The sequence below is a fragment of the Macaca nemestrina genome, chromosome 12, assembly GCF_043159975.1.
Source record: "Macaca nemestrina isolate mMacNem1 chromosome 12, mMacNem.hap1, whole genome shotgun sequence".
Lineage (NCBI taxonomy): Eukaryota > Metazoa > Chordata > Mammalia > Primates > Cercopithecidae > Macaca > Macaca nemestrina.
Window position 1 is genome coordinate 36,982,280 of NC_092136.1, and position 20,614 is coordinate 37,002,893.

The following is a 20,614-nucleotide window of genomic DNA, read 5'->3' on the forward strand; positions in this document are numbered from 1 at the left end:
TGATTAAGCTATTTTTCTTTTCTTTTCTTGCATTCGATAAGATTAAACACAGTTAGTCTTACTTTCCTTCAAATGAACAGCTGAAACAAGAATGCTCATGCCAGCTATGGCTCTGTGGGGTGTTGGGTGGGGGGTGGCAGGGGAAAGGGAAACTTCATTTTGGATTGTGGGATGTCACAGATCAGGAAACACTTCATTACCAGGAACTTAGCATCATAGCGAGGGAGAATCTGAAAATAATTCAAGAATAATTCCTCTCCAGGCCTCAGCTTAGCCCTTTATTTGTCTGGAAGAGACAGAGAAGCCATCAGATATACCTGACTCATGAGCAGGCACAGCTCTAGGCTGAGGCATGTGACCAACAGCAATAGAAGATAGGCTGTTAAACCCTGGCATGGGACAGCTAGACTGTTTAGAAACCCTTTGCCAATTATCTTCAGGAAATCCTAGTTGATGTCCTGGAGTCGAGTCTCACCTTCTGTGTTTCCCACAGCTCTACTCAAAACGATCGCATTCCCAATAAGAAGAGCAGATGAAGAGGTGAATGAGTTGGTAGAAGCCAGCATAAAGGTTGTCAAGATCATTACCAGAGCACCGAGGACGTTTTGAAATCAAGGGAGATACAGCTAGGATGCAGAGCCAAAAGCAGATACCCCAGAGGAACATCAGACTAGATGGCCTATATAGAGACTGCAAGGGAGAAAAGGAGGGGCAAGGCAACAAAGAAAATGGAAATCCCAAACAACAGCATACCATAGGCAGTCTGGAGTTGAAGGCCATGTAGGCTGGGCATCCACTGGAGCATTTCTTCTCCACAGTACTCACTGGGTGTCATCAGGGGAGTGTTGCATTTAGGGAGGCACTGTCGCCCAGTGGTTAGGAGAGTTGGCTCTGAGACAAGACTGCCTACATCCATATTCCAGTCCTGCAATTTAGAGCTGTGTTATCTCCGGCAAATTACTCAACTTCTGCACCTTGATTTCTTTGTAATAAAATTAAGCTAAAAATAGTTCAGACCTAACAGGATCGTTTCTGAGAACTGAATAAGGAATAAAAGTAAACAGCCTAGAATAATTCCAGATTTAGAGCAAGTACTTAATATGTGCTATTGTTGTTATTATTATCACCATCACTGTTATTATATCATTATTGCTTTGTTCTATATACATATATATCCTCTAGCTCCTAATATGGAGTAATAGTTCATTAAAAACAAGATGTAGAATCTTGTTTTTACTCAAATTGTCATTCCTACCATCTCACTCTCTATTTTTAAACATATATCAATATGCCATTTAGATATAGCTTATAAAAATAATAATACCAATTGTTTAGTAACTACTTTACACTAGGTACTAGGTGTACACATTATGTTATCACATTAATCTTCATAATAAATCTAAAAAGAAACACTATTAGCACCTCCTCTTAGAGCAGGGTTTCAGTACCTTAGAACTGTTAAAACTACCTTAGAAAACTACCAATTGCAGTGCAAATCCAGCCCACTGCCTGTTTATAAGTAACATTTCATTAGCACACAGCCATACCATTTATTGACATATTGCCCATGGCTGTGCTCATGCTACAATGGCAGAGTTGATTAGTTGAGACACAGGCTATGTGGCCCACAAAGCCAAAAATATTTACAATCTGGAACTTCACAGAGAATGTCTGCAGATCCCTCCTTTAAAGAGATGAAGACACTGAGACTCAAAAATAAACCCTGGGTCCAGGATCATGTAGCTAGCTACAGGAAAAAAAAAAAAAAAGATTCAAATCTAAGTCTGCCTGGCTTATAGCTCAGGCTTGATCAGTATTATAAGCCTCCAAAGTTACTGGTCTTAATGTCAAGGCCAAAGGAAGTCTCTGAGGTTTGATGAAATAAGCAGATGGAGCTATGAACATCAATTAGTCGTCTAAATATCCAACATCAGGTCCATGAGTCAACAGTTTTTCCCGCCATTGCCACCCACCAGATATGGTGGCTGTCTTCTGTTGTCTTGTCAAATGCCAGGCAACATGTAGTGAACTCAAAGTGCATAATACCTCCCATTATGCCCAATGCATTGCTGCAGCATGTCTCTCTTTTTTGGTATTAAATCAAGCAATGAAATTCCTATTCGTGCTTTTTTCTATTAAAAAATACAGTTCCTGGTTTGGGACTGGTTAGCAGCATTTTTTTTCCATGTTCACTGGAGTATGGTTCTGTGGGGGCAGGAAAAAGGGAAGAAGAGGAGAGAGGCTGATCCGGATTGTGTCCCACAGTGGTCAGCCTTATCCTATTGTCCAGAAGGAAGGATGTCTTTGAAGTTGGGGCTGAGATGGCAGTATGCTATATTGATGAGAGCTCTCTGAATCACAGTTCAAACAGTGCTACTTGAAGTTTGGTGTGCCCATAAATTACCTGGAGAACTTGCTACAGCAGATTCCTGGGTTTCATCCTGAGAGATGCTGACTCCGTAGGCAGGCCCAAGAAATTTGCATTTCTAGCAGGCTCCCAGATGATGCTGAGCCACACTTTGCATGTAGCCCTGAGCCAGACAAACTGGCTCTGGTCAGTGGCACATTATCTACTAACCAAGTTACTAAAACATCTGGGCTTTACCTTCCTCATCTGATAAGTGGAGCTAATAAACTAATACACAGTGGAAGAGGAAACTGTAAATACAATTTGTTTTAATATTTACTAATAACGAGAATTAGGATTTCCTGAGCAACTGCTCAGTTCTGTGCCAAGTACTGTGCTAGGCACTTTACATCACACACCACCTGTGATCTTCAGAAGAACCCTACAAGGAAGATATAACCCCCATATAACAGACAAGAACTCAGAGGCTCCTAAGGGTATCTTGCCTAAGATGTACAGCTAGGAAGTAAAAGAACTGCAATTGCAACCATGATATGAATGTTACCAAAGTATGCTTTTCAATCCCCAAATAGGCATAAATGAGTTGGTTATAAATTGCTTAAGTGGTAACTCCTATCCAGTATGCAGGAAAAGGCTAGGGCTCCTGATGACAAGAGTAGCCACAGCCTCCAGCCATTAGAGAAGTGAAGACAGCTTCCCCACTTGCCTTCTGCTGATGATGCTATTTGACAGAGTGCTTGAGACCAGTGATTATCCACTCTTGAAAGCAATCATTTTATTCTTCATCCTTCAATGGCCTGCAGCAGGGGTGTCTAGGGCTGAGAGAGCTTGCAGCCAAGGGTGAAAAAAAAAAGTTCAAAATCCAGGGAACTCAAATGAACACCTCTTGAGAAAATATATTTCGGAATTAAACATTTAATGCTGGGTTTTCATTTTGTAACAGCAATGGGCTGTGGAAACAAGTACCAAAAATCAGGAGGAAACTTGCAGCGACCCTCACCAATAACAGAAAATTATTTGTTGCTTTCCAAAGTGGTATTTGAGCCCAGCGGGCTGCACTTAAGATGTGACTGGATAATGGCTGTGTGATACACCCCTCTACTGGAACTGTCACACAGGCAGTGCTGAGCAGCCTGAGCTGCGGCTTTGAAGAAACTCCCTCCACTACCAGGCTTTTGCTCGGGTACCTCTGGGCCAGGATGGGACGTGATCCTGCTGGCCGCTTCAGTGACTTGGGGGGATATTATGCCTAGGTGCCAAGAAAAGCTCCCCCTCCCATTGGATATGTGGGAAATCAGAGAGGAAAAGTCAGCTGAAGTCACCAAACCCAGAGATGCAGACAGAATCCCTTTGCAGGGACACTGAGTGTGCCCCAACAATAGGAACAATTGGGAAGTGGCCCCATTGACAATCTCCTACTGCCTTTTGTGTTCAAGGGGAGCCTACACATAAAGTCCCTGCAGAGGGACCAGAAGGTGTATTTGTTTCCTATGGGCTGTAACAAATTATCACAAATTCAGCAGCTTAAAACACTTTTATCGTCCTGTAGTTCTGGAGGTCAGAAGTCCAAAATGGGTTTCACTGGGTTAACATCCAAGTGTCAGCAAGACTGCATTCCTTCTGGAGCAATTTTCCACATGGATATAAGTTACGGAGACTAAATAAATTCTTCTAAAGTTCAGAGCGGGAGGTAACTTTAGTGACATCAGGGTTACAATTATATCAATAATGTGACACTTCCTCCCCAGAACTACCTGATTATTAGTGCATTCCTTAGTCATGCATTTTCAAGTAAATCGAAATTATGAAAACATAACATTTCTAATATTAGAAAATAATACCTTATTCCTTCTCTCTCTTCTTCCTCCTAAACGTTACCTTCTTGATCAGGTAAACCCTGCCCTCCCCATATGCTATGACTCCTTTTTTGTCCCATTAAAGGGACAAGGCTTCAAAGATCTCCTCAGGAGCCAAGATCTATGCAGCAGGGGGGTAGGAGTGTGCAAATTGAATCCACTGTCTTTTCCTTCTTTCTGAAACTGCTGCAAGGTGAAAAGCTTACTATCAAGAAAGTACATCCAAAGTCTCTCCACATAGCCTTCAAATTAGAATTACGAATAGCTTACAAATTGGAATTCTAAAACCTTAATATCTCAATAGCGGAATGAAGACGTGAAACGATAATATATGGTTGCAAAGCCTTACCCCTGACTGTAGTCCTCTTATTCATTCTGCTCACCAGGATTAAGAGCCAGGAGCACCGCTAAAACCAAAGGGCTACTTGCAGTAGTCAGCTGGAGCCAGCTTGTACTGCTTATGAGAGCTGTCATTACATTTCCAGGTATTGGTGAGCCGATTGTTAAACACAGCCATTAACAAAAATTTTATTATATAGATTTATAGTTTAACAAGAAACAATAAAAACAACATAAATAAATACTCTTCAATAAATACATGCTCTTAAGGTTATTTATATCTATTGTATCTGTAAGATGGAAATACTATATAATGGTACACTAAGGCACATCCCTTTCCAATTCTGCATTCAGTAACGTTGTGTTGGTAGCTTAAAATCAGTCACAGTGGGAGTATTTACAACATAGAAAATGGCAAATGCTACAAATCAGTGTTTGCTGTATTGCTTTGTTGAGTATATATACTTAAGAATACGATGAAGAAAATGTTAACAATGCAGATTATACTTTAAAAACATGTCATGTCTGTAATGGTATGAGGAAATAATCTTCCAGTATTCTGAAATTTTTATCTAATTCAGCAAATAAGCTACACATAACACTGACAAATGAGTAGAATTCTAGCATGTTTTCATTTTTTCACTTTCAACTTAATAGTTAATGTAGATGACAATACAAAGCAATATTCATGTTGGAACTATACTCATTCATCAATAACAATAGGTCGGGTGAGGATAAAAGGGTTCAGCAAAAATCAACAAAAGCACTTTCTTAGATTTAGTCAACTAAACGTCATTTACAATAAAGAGTATTGCATATTCTATTATGTGTAGTGCACATACTTATGTTAGTAAAATATTTAATAAACTTATAAACATGTACATATTTATATCCAAATATACACACATTTTTTTGATAGAGCTGATGATTAAACATTTATTGCCACATTGCTGGTTATGTTCTTCAGAAAGAGGAACTTGCAAAGTAAGGCTAGTGACAAATAAGAGAATACTCTAAGGCCATATCATTTATCACTATTTGAGGCTGATGAAGATGGACCTCAAGATAGGAAAAGAGATTACAGGCAAGCTGGATGGAATCTATATCAGGATTACTACAAAACCTTTTGTATGCAAAGCAGGCAAAGTTCAAGAATATAAGAGTATGACTTGGAATAAAATCTTCTCAGGGCCCAAATACTAAGGCTCTTCGGAGAGACAACTCTTACAGAAAAAAAAGCCAACGGGAACCATACAAAGATCTCTCAGTTTTTAGTCCATAAATTGTCACTTCTCTCTTTGGATTGGGTCACTTTTACATTACTCTTTTGGGTGTCTGTCCTTCTTCCTCAACTTGTCCTACAAAACATTTGTGGACTGAAAATTCCACAAGGGCAGGGCTTCTATCTGTCTTATTCATTCTGTTAACACTAGCATCTGACATAGTCATGACATATAGTAGGCACTCAATAAATATTTATTTAAAGAACGAATAGATAAAACAAAATAGCAACAACTCTTTCCTTTATTCTTAGTTCAACTGATCATGGCTGGAATTTTATAACAACATTACAAAAGCAAACACACTCACACACACACACACACAGACACACACACACACACACACAATGAGAAATAAGCAAAAAACTAGAGTTTTCAAAGTACGAGTTTACATTCTTTTTTTTTTAATTTATTTATTATTATTATACTTTAAGTTGTAGGGTACATGTGCATAACGTGCAGGTTTGTTACATATGTATACTTGTGCCATGTTGGTGTGCTGCACCCATCAACTCGTCATTTACATCAGGTATAACATTCTTATAGTAGTAGTAAGAATGCCTGCCAAATACAACTCCCTGTTGTTTTCATACTCAGTCTGCACCTTAACCATGTGGCCTCCCTTGTCAAGTGTCATGTTGCTTTATGATTCCTAGGAGCTAATGGAATTTAAGCTTTTCACAAGTCAAAAAAATATCAACACCAAAACTCCATTCTGTTCCGAGTCACTTATGGCCCCTAGGAACCTCCCAAAAATTAGAAGATCATTTGTAAAATGGTAATAATAGCATATTGACCTTTCTTCAAGTTGCCACTGTTGCTTACCGTTTCATGTTTTTTTGTGTTTCTGGAGAAAGGGGAGGTGAATGAATGCCAGGTGGTTACCCTGAGCATCCAGGAGCAAAGCAAGCCAAAGAATGCAAGAGATGTTCCCAGGCATCCCAAGCATCAAAAGCGGGGATACCAAATCTGCTGGCACATTTGAAACATAAAAAAATTGGAGATAAAGACAAGAGGCTCTGGAGGAAGGTAACACTGAAATTTGGTAGATACAAACAATACAGACAGAAACCATGCAAGAGAGGTGAGATAATCACCATGATTGAGGCCACAGACTCGCCTAATATTTGTCTTCTGTTGACTACTATCTGAGTGATGGGGTGATAAATTGTCTAATTTAAAGGCACGAGGTTATGGTAGGCATAGACTTATAATCACCGTCTCTGTGAGTGGTCTTTAGGTTCATAGCTTTAGGATATAAACAGAGCTTGAATTCATAAAAACAGCATGGTCAACATTTTTACCAAGATAAGAGGAAATTTACTCCTTCACAAGGTATCTCCTTAGGATTTACAGCTTATTTAATAACTAGAGATTCCAGGTTCTTCCAGATGGTCTATTCTATTCTTTATCTGACTAAAGTTTTAAGATCATGGACATATGTCTAAAATAACAAAATAAAATATAAAATAAAGTTTTATAGCTGGGGTACAAGACAGTTTGGCCATGATAATAGATAGGTAAAGGATAAAACAACTTTGAAAAGAGAACTTAGGATCTGGTGTCAGTATGTGGTCAACAGAGACCACTAACATGTAAGAACCATAACTATATAGAATCAATTTCCAGGGGATGCATTCTAAAATGGAAAGGAAAATTAAAGGCTAGCAGCAACTTGAATTTAAAGCTCAAAAAATTCCATACAGAAAAATTTTAAGTTAAAAAATAAATATTGAAGAAGAATTCAAGGATAACGATGGCTCAAGATGAACACTAAAAACAATGGAGGGACTGGATAAGTTGATAATGGCCTCAAGATTGACTCTACAAAATTATTTAAAATGAAATGAGTGTTCTTATAATATAAAACACCTAATCTTTGGGTCTTTAAATGACAGTGTATAGATTTTTTCCAGGGATGCTATAAGGGGAATCCTTATATTGGATGAGGTAGGAAATGAAGAAGGTTATTTTAGTTAGTTGCAAGACAGAGTTCCACTCAGGCTAACTCATGTTTGTTGCAAGGACAGTTGTGGCAATACAGTTATCCTTACAACAAATAACTTGCCAGATATTCAAGAACAGAAATTGCAATATGCCCAGCACTTTGGGAGGCCAAGAGGGTGGATCACCTGAAGTCAGGAGTTCGAAACTAGCCTGGCCTACAGGGTGAAACCCCATCTCTACTAAAAAAATTATAAAAATTACCCAGGTGTGGTGGTTCATGTCTGTAGTCCCAGCTACTTGGGAGGCTGAGGCAGGATAATTGCTTGAACACGGGAGGCGGAGATTGTAGTGAGCCAAGATTGTGCCACTGCTCTCTAGCCTGGGTGAGATGCTGTCTCAAAAAAAGAAAAGAAAAGAAATTGCAATATGACCATACCTAAAGAAACTGGAACATAAAGTTATTCTGTATTTCTTGAAGCTCTGGACCTCAACAGCACAAGTTTGGGGATTTTAGTCATAGGCAGGCTCTCATTAATGCGGCTAAGCACTATGCTACCCTCTCTTCCTGTTTCTCTTTCTGTCTCTTGCTTCTCCTATTACTACTTGACTTCTTTTTCAACCCCATTCTCAATTTATCAGTAATTTCTGCTGCTTCATAGTTTTAAAGTACTCACAACTTTGCTCACTCATGTCTGTTATGGTCCCTCTCTATGATCCCACTGTTCACAATATGATTTGTTCTACAGTACTAAGAAGTGTAGTACAGAAAGGTAACTGATTATCCCATAAGAGTCATTGGTTGAACTTTTAGCACTAAGCTACATCATAGATCACTGGTTAGCTTAAGGTGTGCCTAAAGTCAGATTCTCACATCTGATGCCAACATGTGACCAGGGTAGGATCCTGGGTCCTGTGGTAACAACACAGCATTCCAGGGCTTGCCTTTCTACATGGTCTGTAGGAAACACGGTTTCTCTTAGGAAAGAGCAGGGATATCTTGATTAACCTTTTAGAATAATAGGAAGGAATAAAACAGAATAAATAAGCCTCTAAGGTCTGTCTCAACTCTCAGTACATAATTCAGACAAATGGAAACTGGCATGCAAGGAAGATGAATACAAATACCTCACAGCCAAGCTCAGAAAGGAAACTCATCAATAATATCAAATAAGAATTCTGGTGGTCTTGTTAGAGTCACCACTATTGCCTTATCTGCCATCTGGGCCATTTCAACAACAACTCAACACTCAGAAAAATGAGGTTTTACCCATGAATGATAGAAAGCATTCCCTCTTCCCAGGGACCAAAATAAAGAGGCAATAATCAAACCCAGCAGCCTGATATTTCTGTCTGGTTAATATCTCAGTCAGTGTGAAGAGGGGGACAATGGGCTGGGCTTGGCACATGCCCTCACACTGAGACAGCAAGCCAGGAATATTTTTCCTAGAAAGCAATCCAGTGGGGAGCCTCTGTGAGAGAGTCAAATATAAATTATTCATTTTCTGTTCTTTGTCTACTACCCCCAGCAAGCCTGGTTCTGCAGAGGCAAACAGAAGTCAGATGAAGGTATCATGACAGTGTGCCGTGCACTAAGCCCAGCTGAAGATCACTGTTTCCCAAAAAGTATGCATGCCACAGAGAACTGCAGGAAGCCTAGGTGGTAGCAGGAGGAAAGAACAGTCACTGGTCTGATTGAGAGGTAGGCCCCCAAATTTGCCATGGCTCAGCCACTTAGTGGATAGGCAAATTCTTCAATTCTGTGGAACTAAGTTTTATTAAATGTAAAAAGATGGTAACTGAGGGTGATCTGGAAGGTTGGTTTTGGAAACGCACACGATTAAGGTTGCAATTTCCTTCGGACTACTCAGGTTTCCTAGCTCAGGGGAATGCTGTAAGTAGAAGAAAATCTCACCTGGAGAACTGCAACCTTGGGAGCCTCAAAAGGGAATACTCTGAACAGAACATAACACTAGAGGCAATGAAGAAATTTACTCTTGAAGAGTGACTACAGCCTGTAGAAGATCTGGACCACCAATGGCAACACTGAACACGGGTACCAGGATGTGTCAAACCATGAAAACCATTTTTCAACATCCACACCATGAGGCCATGACCAGACGAATCATTTTTCTAGTTTTCTACTTTCCTGAAATTTAGAAATAGGACTGGACTCTTTGGACCAAGTTAGTAGAAATCTTGGACAATAGATGTAGGGAAATCTCAGAATAATTCTGTGATACCTGAATATTAAAAAAGAAAGAGAAGTGACTTCACACCACTAAGTTGGTGAAGAGGATCATGCAATTTTCATTTGATCATTTAGATTATCAACATGAATTACCAACATGAAGCTTGGCTGTGAGCTTAGCTTCATGGTTTCCACTCACTGTCAGAACCTCAGTCCCTAATAGGGCCTCTAGCCTTCCATAGCTTCTTTCTAGCGTGTTTACCTTCCCTCTACACCTTCCAGAACCTTTGTTCAGATAAACTCTGGCACAGGTGAGTACAACTGCTTAACTGACCCATAGTTGTCTTGCTTACCCAGATCCAGTTCAAATAATCACCTTTGGCTATAAAAATGATCTGATTAAATAAGAGAGAGACTGGATTGAGGATCTCTGCTTCTTAGTCACCTGTATCACCAGCAAGTCAGGTTGCCTTCATGGCCTCCATGTGTTAAATATAGGGCACTTATCCTGAGACCCAGGAGGGTCAATGATCAAGTACCACCATTAGTGAGTGCATGGGAGTTTAAAATGGTATTGACACATTCACCCTCACTTGGATTATGTAGAGCCCACTCTTCATTATCTGGTCAAATCCCACATATAGGGAATATTTGTGTTAATAGCATTTTCAAACCAAATATGGACTTTTGTCACAAAAACGTGATGTTTGTCTAAACTTTTGCACCATCCGCTCTTCTCTTGGTGTGGGGCCTTACCAGGCTACATCATCCTTGAATACCTACAGATTAGACCAGGAGTCTTCTCATAGTTTCATTTCTTAGTTACCTGCCATCCACTTTAAGACTGTCAGGCTGTTTGTGAATATTCTCCCAAAAAAGCTGGATTTTGCTACTTGGATCACCTTCAACTATTTTTAGGAGCTTACTTTCTCATGAACACATATATATCCAAATTCATGAATATCTATTTATTTCTATAGCATTTTGAGGGTGCTTGCTCATATTTTTCAACAAATAGTCTTAGTGACCTATTTTACAGAGAGGCATTAACATTATTTCTTGGGTTAAAGAAAGGAGAATTAAAATTAACACCTTAAATTAGTGTATATTTATCACAAGGGGGGAAGACAGCCTGAGAAAAATGGAGATAAATATTTATAATAATATTTTCTCTTATATAGACATATTTAATATGTATTAAATATTTGTAATAAATATTTTCTATTATTAAGGATAGATTTATAAATATTTATAAAAAATATTTATATTTACACTTGTATATACATATACATCTATAACTATGAACATACATGTGTATTTGTGTGCATATCTCCATGTACAATATGTGGCAGTAGCTGCCTTGGTGCTCACTGCTACTGGGAGAATAGATAGGGAAACAAGTGACATACTCTAGAGTCTTTCACAGAAGTAGAGTAAAAGCACGAAGAGGAAATATCAATTCTGCCCTGGGGTATGGGAACGAAGAAAAGGAAATGGTGTGGAATAAAAAATTCAGATGAAGTGGTGCAAAGAAGTTGAGCCCTGAAGAAAACATAGGTTCTCACCAAGCAGACAGAGCTGAATGGCAAACACCCTGTGAGGTTAGAGTCTGCAGGTGGTCTTTAGCACTAGATGAGTGTGAGGCTCAGGCCAAGGAGAAAGATAAGGTTGGTGAAGCAAATGCAAAATTGTGGAGAAGCTTGAATGCCATTCTTTATCTCCTGCGGAGAAGTTCGGATTCTATGCTTGGGACATCAAGAGTACCCATTCTGATTGGCCCATAGTTGCTGCTCCAAAAATTGCACAGTGAGGGGGTTATGTGAACTTTTCTGAGCTCTCAAGAGAAAAGAGTCATGACTTCTTGTAACATGAATGTATCCACATCCAGCATGCATGCAGGAGCCAAGTATGGCCACACATCTGCCAACTATTGATCTCTGCAGCTGAGACAGGTTAGACATGTATTAAATATGCCTTGACTAGGGGACAAAAACAATGTCATTAGACTTGCTCATCCTAGAAACATGAAGCCGTAATTAGCCAGGTTTGGTTTTACGTGCAGGACCTATTACCCTGCAATTTTAACTGTATTCTCCCAGGTGATTAATTTTACTACATTTGTTGGTGGCATACTACCATTTTCTAGGCACTCCTGGGAATACTGAAATTCAGGACCAATATTCTCTCCAGAAAAGCCTATTAAATATTAAATGGAATAAAATTCCTAGGTAAACCATACTTTAAACAATACCATCTATGTTACACACAACCATGAGTATTGAAGAACTGTCTCAGCTATTGCATGCCACTCACACCACTCTCATCCACTAGCACTAGACGCTCTTTCCTAATTTAGTCTCAGAGGAACCTTGTTAGCTGGCCTGCCTCCTTTATCCATTTATTCCTCTACATTTAGTAAGAATTTATGAAGTACCAGACTCTGATCTTTCAGATAAACAGACCTAGACCTAGTCCTCTTGGAACTCAAATTTTAAAGGGAAAAGCAGACATTCAAGCAGGGAATTACATTTTCTACTGAGTGCTCAGTCTCTAGAATTCTCTAAGGTTCATGTCAGGAATAGCTTCACAAAGAATTTCTTGTTTATTGTTTTCTTTCAACCAAATGAACTCTTATTCATTTTATTGGCAGTTGCCATGATTTTTGTTTTCTCTCCTATTTAATATCTGCAATACTCTCTTGGCTTTTTAACCTTGAAAGTGACATCCAATCTCTCCTTGAGATTATTTCCCCAGCTAGTCTTCCAGAGGCCTTTCTCTGTGTAATTTTCATTATTATCATTACAGGCCTGATATAGATTGATACATAGTCCAATCCACATATTCTTTTATTCTTGTTTTTAGCCCTGTTGGACTAGATGTTTGCCTCTGATGCCTCTGGGAATCTGTCTTTTGAATTTCCTCATGGAATCTACTTCAGAAGTACCCCAGATAACTTCCCTAGCCCTGTAATACCTTAGGTAGAATACCTGACCCAGCGTGCCCCTTGAAATCCAACATCAAGGTGGCCTTCCTGAGCCCCTTAAAGATAGGGATTCACGTTGGGTAAATTACAGTTTTATTAGGAGATTGATGACTACCTCATTAAGTGCTTTGGAAGCAAATAAGCCCCCAAATTGTAATCTATTGGTGGTGAACTTCCAGGCATGCTTGGCCTCTAGTATGAATTATTCAAAGTAAATAGGAGACCAAAGACTTATAACAATTCTATTATCAAGTTCTAGTTAACACCTCCATGTGTTAATTATGGGGACTATTTCTTTTATTCACTGTCTCAATTTAAATGGCTTTACTTTCCCTGGAGAACTTGTACTTCAAAAAGATCATATTTTCTCAAAGTTTCTATTGCCAACCTGTGACTAGCAGGAATCCCAGCTGGACATTTTAGTCTTTTTCAACATCTTAGTCTCTTTTGCCAGATTTGATCTGCCTCTCCCGAGCTCAACCTTGCGTCATTCAGAAAAATCATTCAAATAGCTTTCACCTCAAAGTGGTTCATTGAGAGAGTTTTCCCCCCACAGAGAATGATGTCTGCTCTGATTAGCATAGAATCCAGCCAGTTCTTTTTCTATGACCAAGGACAATTTTTTTTTCAACTGTGCCAGGAGATTTATAATCTACCAGCTGGAAATATTTTTTTTTCTAAAAACAACAATGTTAAAATCTACAAGGGTGGGGTTGTAAAGAAATACCTAGCACACCCTCAGAGAAGCTTGCATTATATCTAGACCTTGGTTCAGAATGTGTTATGTTCTGTTCCAGAGATGACAAAAGATTTAGCAGAAAAGCAACCTTGCATGATGGGGGAGCTGGAAGGCCGTAACCCCCACATAAAGAGAGGGCTACAATTGGAAGCATAAAAATCACAGAAATTCTTTCAACCACTTGTGTCTAAATCTTGCCTTGCAACTCAGAATAATGACGAGTTATTCTACTGATTCAGATCACAAAAAGGAACTGGACTTTTCCTGAGAAGAAAAATGGAAAAAAGAAAATTTGTAGCAGCCAGTGTTTAAAGATGTCCCACAATGAACCACACCTTTCAATATCCATGCGTTCATGATATCCTTTCCCCTTGAATCTGGGTTGGGATTTTGATCTGCTTGAAGCCAGTAAAACACAGTGCAAGGAATGCTGTATGTCTTAGGAGGCTGGGTCAGAAGTCTTGCAGTTTCCACCTTGGTAGACAATGTGCTTACTCTGGAGGAAATCAGCTTTATACAACAGGTCTGACCTGTTGAGAAAAGAAGTCACCAACTTGTGAGAAAATACCCAGTTAGGATGTCCAGTCTTGTTGGGTCTTCTGATGGCTCTAGCCCCAGGTGACGTCTGTAACACATGGAAAGAACCAAGTGAGAACTATCTTGAACCCACAGAAATATTAGAGGTAAGAAGTTGTTGTTTTGGGCTACTAAAACCAGCATGGGGAGAATGAGGTGATGGGGTAGGAGGATTGTGGTTACACCAAAATAGATAAAAAGAAGAAATTATCTTAAAATGAGGGATGCTGACTCCAGATGTTACATCACATCAGCCCTACATTATACAGGAATTTTTCATGGAAAATGTCAAAAACAAACATGTATGGTCTTAAGTAACAAAAAGGAAATTTACTGGTTCAAGTAGCTGAACATGTTAGTTGTGCTGGAGTTAAACGGAGTGCTTATATTAGCTAGGATACCACTTCAGTTTCCAAAAATTAAACATGGCTTAAATAATAAGCCCATTTCTCTTTCACATATAAGTTCAAGGAAGATAGCACTTCTTTTCCTTGAAGGCATCAGGAACCCAGAATTCATTTATCTTATTGCTCTGCCATTATTGATACAAAAGTCTATCTCTTCTGTTAAAATGGCTGCTGCAGCTCCGTTCATCACAGTCACATCCCCTTAAGTAGGAGGGGGGAGAAAGGGAATGAAGGATATGTTTCTTCTCTTTAAGGGCAGGATATAAAGGTCACACATATAACTTCTGCTCACATTCAGTTCACTATAACTGAGTCACTTTGACACATCTGGCCACAAGAGGGTCAGGTAAATATAGTCTTTATTGATGGACTTCTGCCCAACTAAAACTTCTATTACTATGTAAAAAGATTTCTGGGAGACAAGTAGCAATCTCCAATACATGCAGTCCCCAGTATAAGGGGGTAAGAGGAATGAGTAAGGGGAAAAAACATTCACTGCAAATGTATTGATGAAATTTTTATGATTCTAAAATTTCTTAACAATACAAAGATTGTTTTTCCCTTGAACATTATTACCAATGGCATTGATACCACTAATTACCTTCCATTTCTCTAATAAGAGAGTCTACATTATGATTCTGAGGTTTTTTCTTTTCTTGCTTTTGTTTTTTGTTTTTTTTTTTTTTGAAGTTTGTGCATGACTTTTCAATTAAAAAATAGAGTTTAACAGGTAAGTTAGAATATATACATGAATATATTAGTGAGCTTGACATTTAAAATTCATAAACACTGCCGGGCACGGTGGCTCACGCCTGTAATCGCAGCACTTTGGGAGGCTGAGGGGGGCAGATCATGAGGTCAGGAGATTGAGACCATCCTGGCGAACACGGTGAAACCCCGTCTCTACTAAAAATACAAAAAATTAGCCAGGCGTGGTGGCAGGCGCCTGTAGTCCCAGCTTCTAGGGAGGCTGAGGCAGGAGAATGGTGTGAACCCGGGAGGCGGTGGAGCTGCAGTAAGTGGAGATCACACCACTGCACTCCAGCCTGGGTGACAGAGTGAAATTCTATCTCAAAAAAAAAAAATTGGTAAACACTAATATGTTTTAATAGAGCCTATAGACCTTTTCTCTTTCTTTAGAAAGTAAAATATTACATATACATTGAAAACCTCTGCTACACTCCCCTGTCCTGTTTGCCTCCCTTCCTCTCTAAATGAATCTCATTTCATGAATTTTCTGTGTATCAATGCACATCATCATACTTTCCCTAACAATAATAGGAATTATAGCAAACATAGTGTTTGTTATGTGTAGACATTCTTGTAACAGCTCTGCAAACATTAACTCATTACATCTTTATAATAATGAAGAGGTAGTTATCATTATTATATCCATTTTACAGATGAAGAATCTGAAGCATATAAAGGTTAAATAACTTTCCCAAGGGCACACAATCAGTAGTTCAGTGGTGGAGTCAACATTCAAATCCATGCCTCCTAACTCTAGATCAAATGCATGGTGACTACAGTTAATAATAATATATTGCATATGTGAAATTTACTAAGAGAAATCTCAAGTGTTCTCACCACACAACAAAAAGAGACTACTATGTGTGCAGATGGATGTATATATGCATACCTTAAATATATACAATTGTTACTTGTCGATCATAACTGGGGGAGAAAAGGTCAATCAGAAGTGACACAAATTTGATGTAAGTATTAAGTTAAAAGCTAGAGACTCCAAGATGGAAGCCAGTTATCAGAAACTGACCCAACCAAATAACATCTAAAATATTATTGCCCAAAAGTTGTATCACATGGCACTAAAAATGCAAGATCACACAAACACACACACACACGAAATAAATCACTGAACCCATGAATAAATTTGGAAAATGATGTCTGCTACATCATTCTTTTAAAATCTTTTAAAAGGTTCTGGAGCTTTTGAGAAAGTTACATTATCTGTACAAAGTAGAAAAAATTAAAATCAATTCTCAGCCCAATTTTCTATCTATGCCCCCAAATTGGTCTTGTCTCTGCAATGTAAAATAGAGCTCCAACTGAGTGCCGCCTGGGATTCAATCTTTCATTCAACCATGAAGCATTTATCGATCAAAAGATATTAAGATACAAAGACAATTAAGTGAGGTAGAGCCCTGGAATCATATGTAAATTGTGTGCTAAGACCATGGCCTGTATGAATGCCCCTATCATGAAGCTCCCTTTGCTGACTTTGGGACCCAAGGAGTTATTTGCAAAGGTTCATAATAATCCTCTCTCACACTCCAAGAAACCTACACTAGAGGCACTTAGAGAAATTCAAGTGCTTTGGCAATTTATGACTGTATATATTATTAAATAATACTGTTTTGCATAGAAATAGAATTTCTTCACAGATTTATGAACAATCCCTTGGCCTCTTAAAAAGACATGCACTAGACTAAAACAATATTATATCAAAATGTAGTTGATAAACCAGTTAAATTAGGTGGCCTGACATGCTTTGCTGTCCCAAATTTTCATGCTTGTAGCTTCTCTGGGAAACAAAATTGTGTTTTAATGAATGCACTGTCATCTCTTCATTTCTCCTCACTGTGTTTTTATCCCTGGTGCTCTTTCCTTGGAGTTACCCTCAACTTGTGAGGGAAATATCTCAATTATAGAATTTGTGACTAGAAAAAAAAAATCCTAATAAAATATGTAGTTTAATTTCCTCATTTTATAGACTAAGAAATTAAGACAAAAGAAGGCTGAGGGGTTATCTGAACTTCCTAAAGCCAATTAGAGTCCAGGGCAGGACTGGAAAACAAGTCACTTGGAGTGTGTCACCATTAAGATGCAAGAGGGTGTCAGCAGCATTGGAACAAAATGGCTGAGATGTGGTTTAAGTTTTATGCTTAGATTGTTATGTTCAAGCATTTGAGGGGTGGTTCATGCACCATCTGCCAGCTAGACAGTCCAGTAGCAAAATAACCATTTCCTAAATCTTGATTTATTTAGAATGGTGAAGTGCAAGAGATAAATATATTTTGGAAGGGAAATTAATATCTCTGGTTCCTTCTCCTTTTTGGCCATGCTACTAAAATATCTCCAATGGCTCTATAGCTTAGTATCCTCTTTATTTCCTTCATTGTGCATATTGCACCCAAAAAAGTTAATTTATTTACTTATTTATTGTCTTTCTTCCTCATCATTCTCCATTGGAACAATTATTCCAATTTGTCTATTTCATCATTGTGTGCCCGGTCCCTACTATAGCACTTGGTACAGAGAAGACACTCAGTACCTGAGTGGGTGAAGCCAAATCCAAGTGGCAAATGGGAGAGAAGAGGGCAATATAGCTACAGAGCCCTCTGTGGTTTCTGCTGGAGAGAGGTGCAAGGAGCGTGTTAAGGAGGACTTCCTGACAGTGAGGCAAATACTTAATAGAATGTGAGCAGTTGAGAATAAGTTAGACAGCAGTAGCTGCACTGGAGGGAGATTAGATACATGCAGAGTGGAGTAGGAGGCAGTTTGGAGCCTCCTGTCAAAGGCCTGGGAGCTGAGCTCTTCCTGAGTCAGCTGGGTGGGAGTTGCCTACGGAGGTGTTATGCAGCTTGATCTTTGTTTAGGCTGAGAATAAAAATGTTACTGAAACACCAAAATCCTTTTATCAAATCTTTCTGTTGCCACTACCCGGGTCCCCTTATCCCCTACCCCTCTACCCCTGCCATTATAAGAAGCCACCATGACCAGAGGGAGAAGTCTAGATGGTTAATATAAGTCCAATCACATTTCAACTTTTCCGCAGTGCCTCCTCCATGAGATGCCCTCTGCAGCAACTGAAATAACCAATGACACTGTGCTAACGATCATTTAAAATGGTATCTAGGGAGATTCCGAAAGGCAGCATGCCAGAATTTGGGAAAGGGATATTTCAGGCCAGGCCACCAGAATTCATGTGCACTTTTCCCAAAAAGGACTTCAGGTTTAAAACAAACAAACAAAAGAAGCCTTCCTAGGGCAGAAAGCATGTGTGCTGTTGTAGTTTTCTGTACTGCCTCCTCCCCAGCAGACGAAAGGCTCCACATGTGTTGCCCAGACAAAGGCCCGTTTTGTCAGTATCCAAACCATGGAGCCTAGATGGTTCTGTTTTGACCACCTCCAATGGCATGCATTCCCCACACCAACCCTCCTAAAAGGATAAACTAGCCTGCGGCAGAATAGAGGAGTAACAATTTGCAAATAGCTGAGGGTAAATGAGACTGTGGAGTTGCTGCAAATATGTAGACAATCAGGCGCCGTGTGATGTACCGAGGCAGCCGCAGCACCTTAGCTGGATGGAAGGAGTGAGGCTGGGGTTGACACTGGTTTTGGATCACGGAATTACATAGTTACTGCAGACAAGGCTTTCTTGCCTGTGAGAACTGCGCTAACACTTCCCACACATCTTGTGGAATGGGTTGAGCAGTGGTGTGGCCATGGTCTCTGTGCTTCTCTTGTTAACTGATGCCTGATGGCTGGGCCCCAATATTCAACTTAAGAGAACAGCTTTCTCCACTCAAGGAAGCTATCCTGCTTTCAAACTCTTTATTAACTGAATTTCTTTTATTGTGGGTTTATCTTATGGAAAGTTTTGGTGGAAACCTATTATATATCTGCCAGGCACCTTCTTTTAAAAAGTCTTCCAATTTGGCCATTTGTCAATCTATCCACCTGATTCCTGCAGAAACTCCCCTGCCGGATCCTGCTTTCTGACACTAATCACAGCTGACTGATTCAGATGTAGATATCTGACCCAAGCTGGTGTTTGGCCAACAATGTTGTTGGCCTGGCTGTTCCTGAGACCCAGCCAAATTCATATTCTTGAGTTCCTTAAGATCCCCCCCACTTCAATTGAAGGTAGCTCAAGCTAAGTTTCTGTTCCACGCAATAAAAAGTTGTAATTAATACAGGAGAGAAGGGGAAGAAAGAATTATCATATACCTATCATATAGCTATAATCAATGAGTAAAGATGTTTGAAAATAGTGATTCTCAACTGGGGGCTATTTTGCCCTCTTAGAAGACATTTGGCAATGCCTGGAAATATTTATTTTTGGTTACAAGTGTGGAGCATGGGTGATACTGGCTTGTAGTTGCTGCCAAACATCCTACAATGCACAGGAGAACCCCCACAACAAAGAATTATCCAGCCCAAAATGTCAATAGGAGAATCTTGCTGTAGTACAGGATAAATCGGGAGAGAAACAGATGAGTAGTGAGTCAAGAGAGGCACACAATGATCTGAGGCATCTGGGGCTGGGGGATAGAGGCAAAACACCTGCTTACTAGGTTTCTGATTGGCAACCATTAGATGGTGGCTCCATTCACCAAAAAAAAAAAAAAAAAAAAAAGATAGGATGCAGAGCAGGTTTGGGTTTTAGCCTTAGAGATACTGAGTATGAGAGGCTTCTAAGTTATGTAAGTGGAGATGTCTCAGAAGCAGTTAGTTTATAGGTGTGGAAGTCAGAAGGGAAACTAGGCAAGAAAAATAGATTTAGAGGTCATCAGGATATGGAAGTCGATTGAAGATATAAAGGTAATAATATTGCTTAGGAAAAATGTACAAAATAAAAGGACAAGACATAGGACTCCCGAAAGAGCATCAACATTGAAATGACAAGAAGGGTAACAGAAGCAAGGAGACTGAGAAACAATGAATGAAAGAAGAAAAAACACTCAAGAGAGTGTGGTACCAAGGAAGTAAAAGAGTGTATTTCAGAAGGAAGTGGTCATTATCGTTGTAAGACTGAATCTTTCTTATCTGAATAAGGAAAGAGCAAATGGTTGACTTCTCATAAGAAAATGCCAGTGGGAAATTGTCAAGCACAAGTTCCTTGGCCACGTGTTAAGAGGAGGCTTAGGGTAATGGTGAAGGTAGGATCCAGATCATACTAAAAAGATG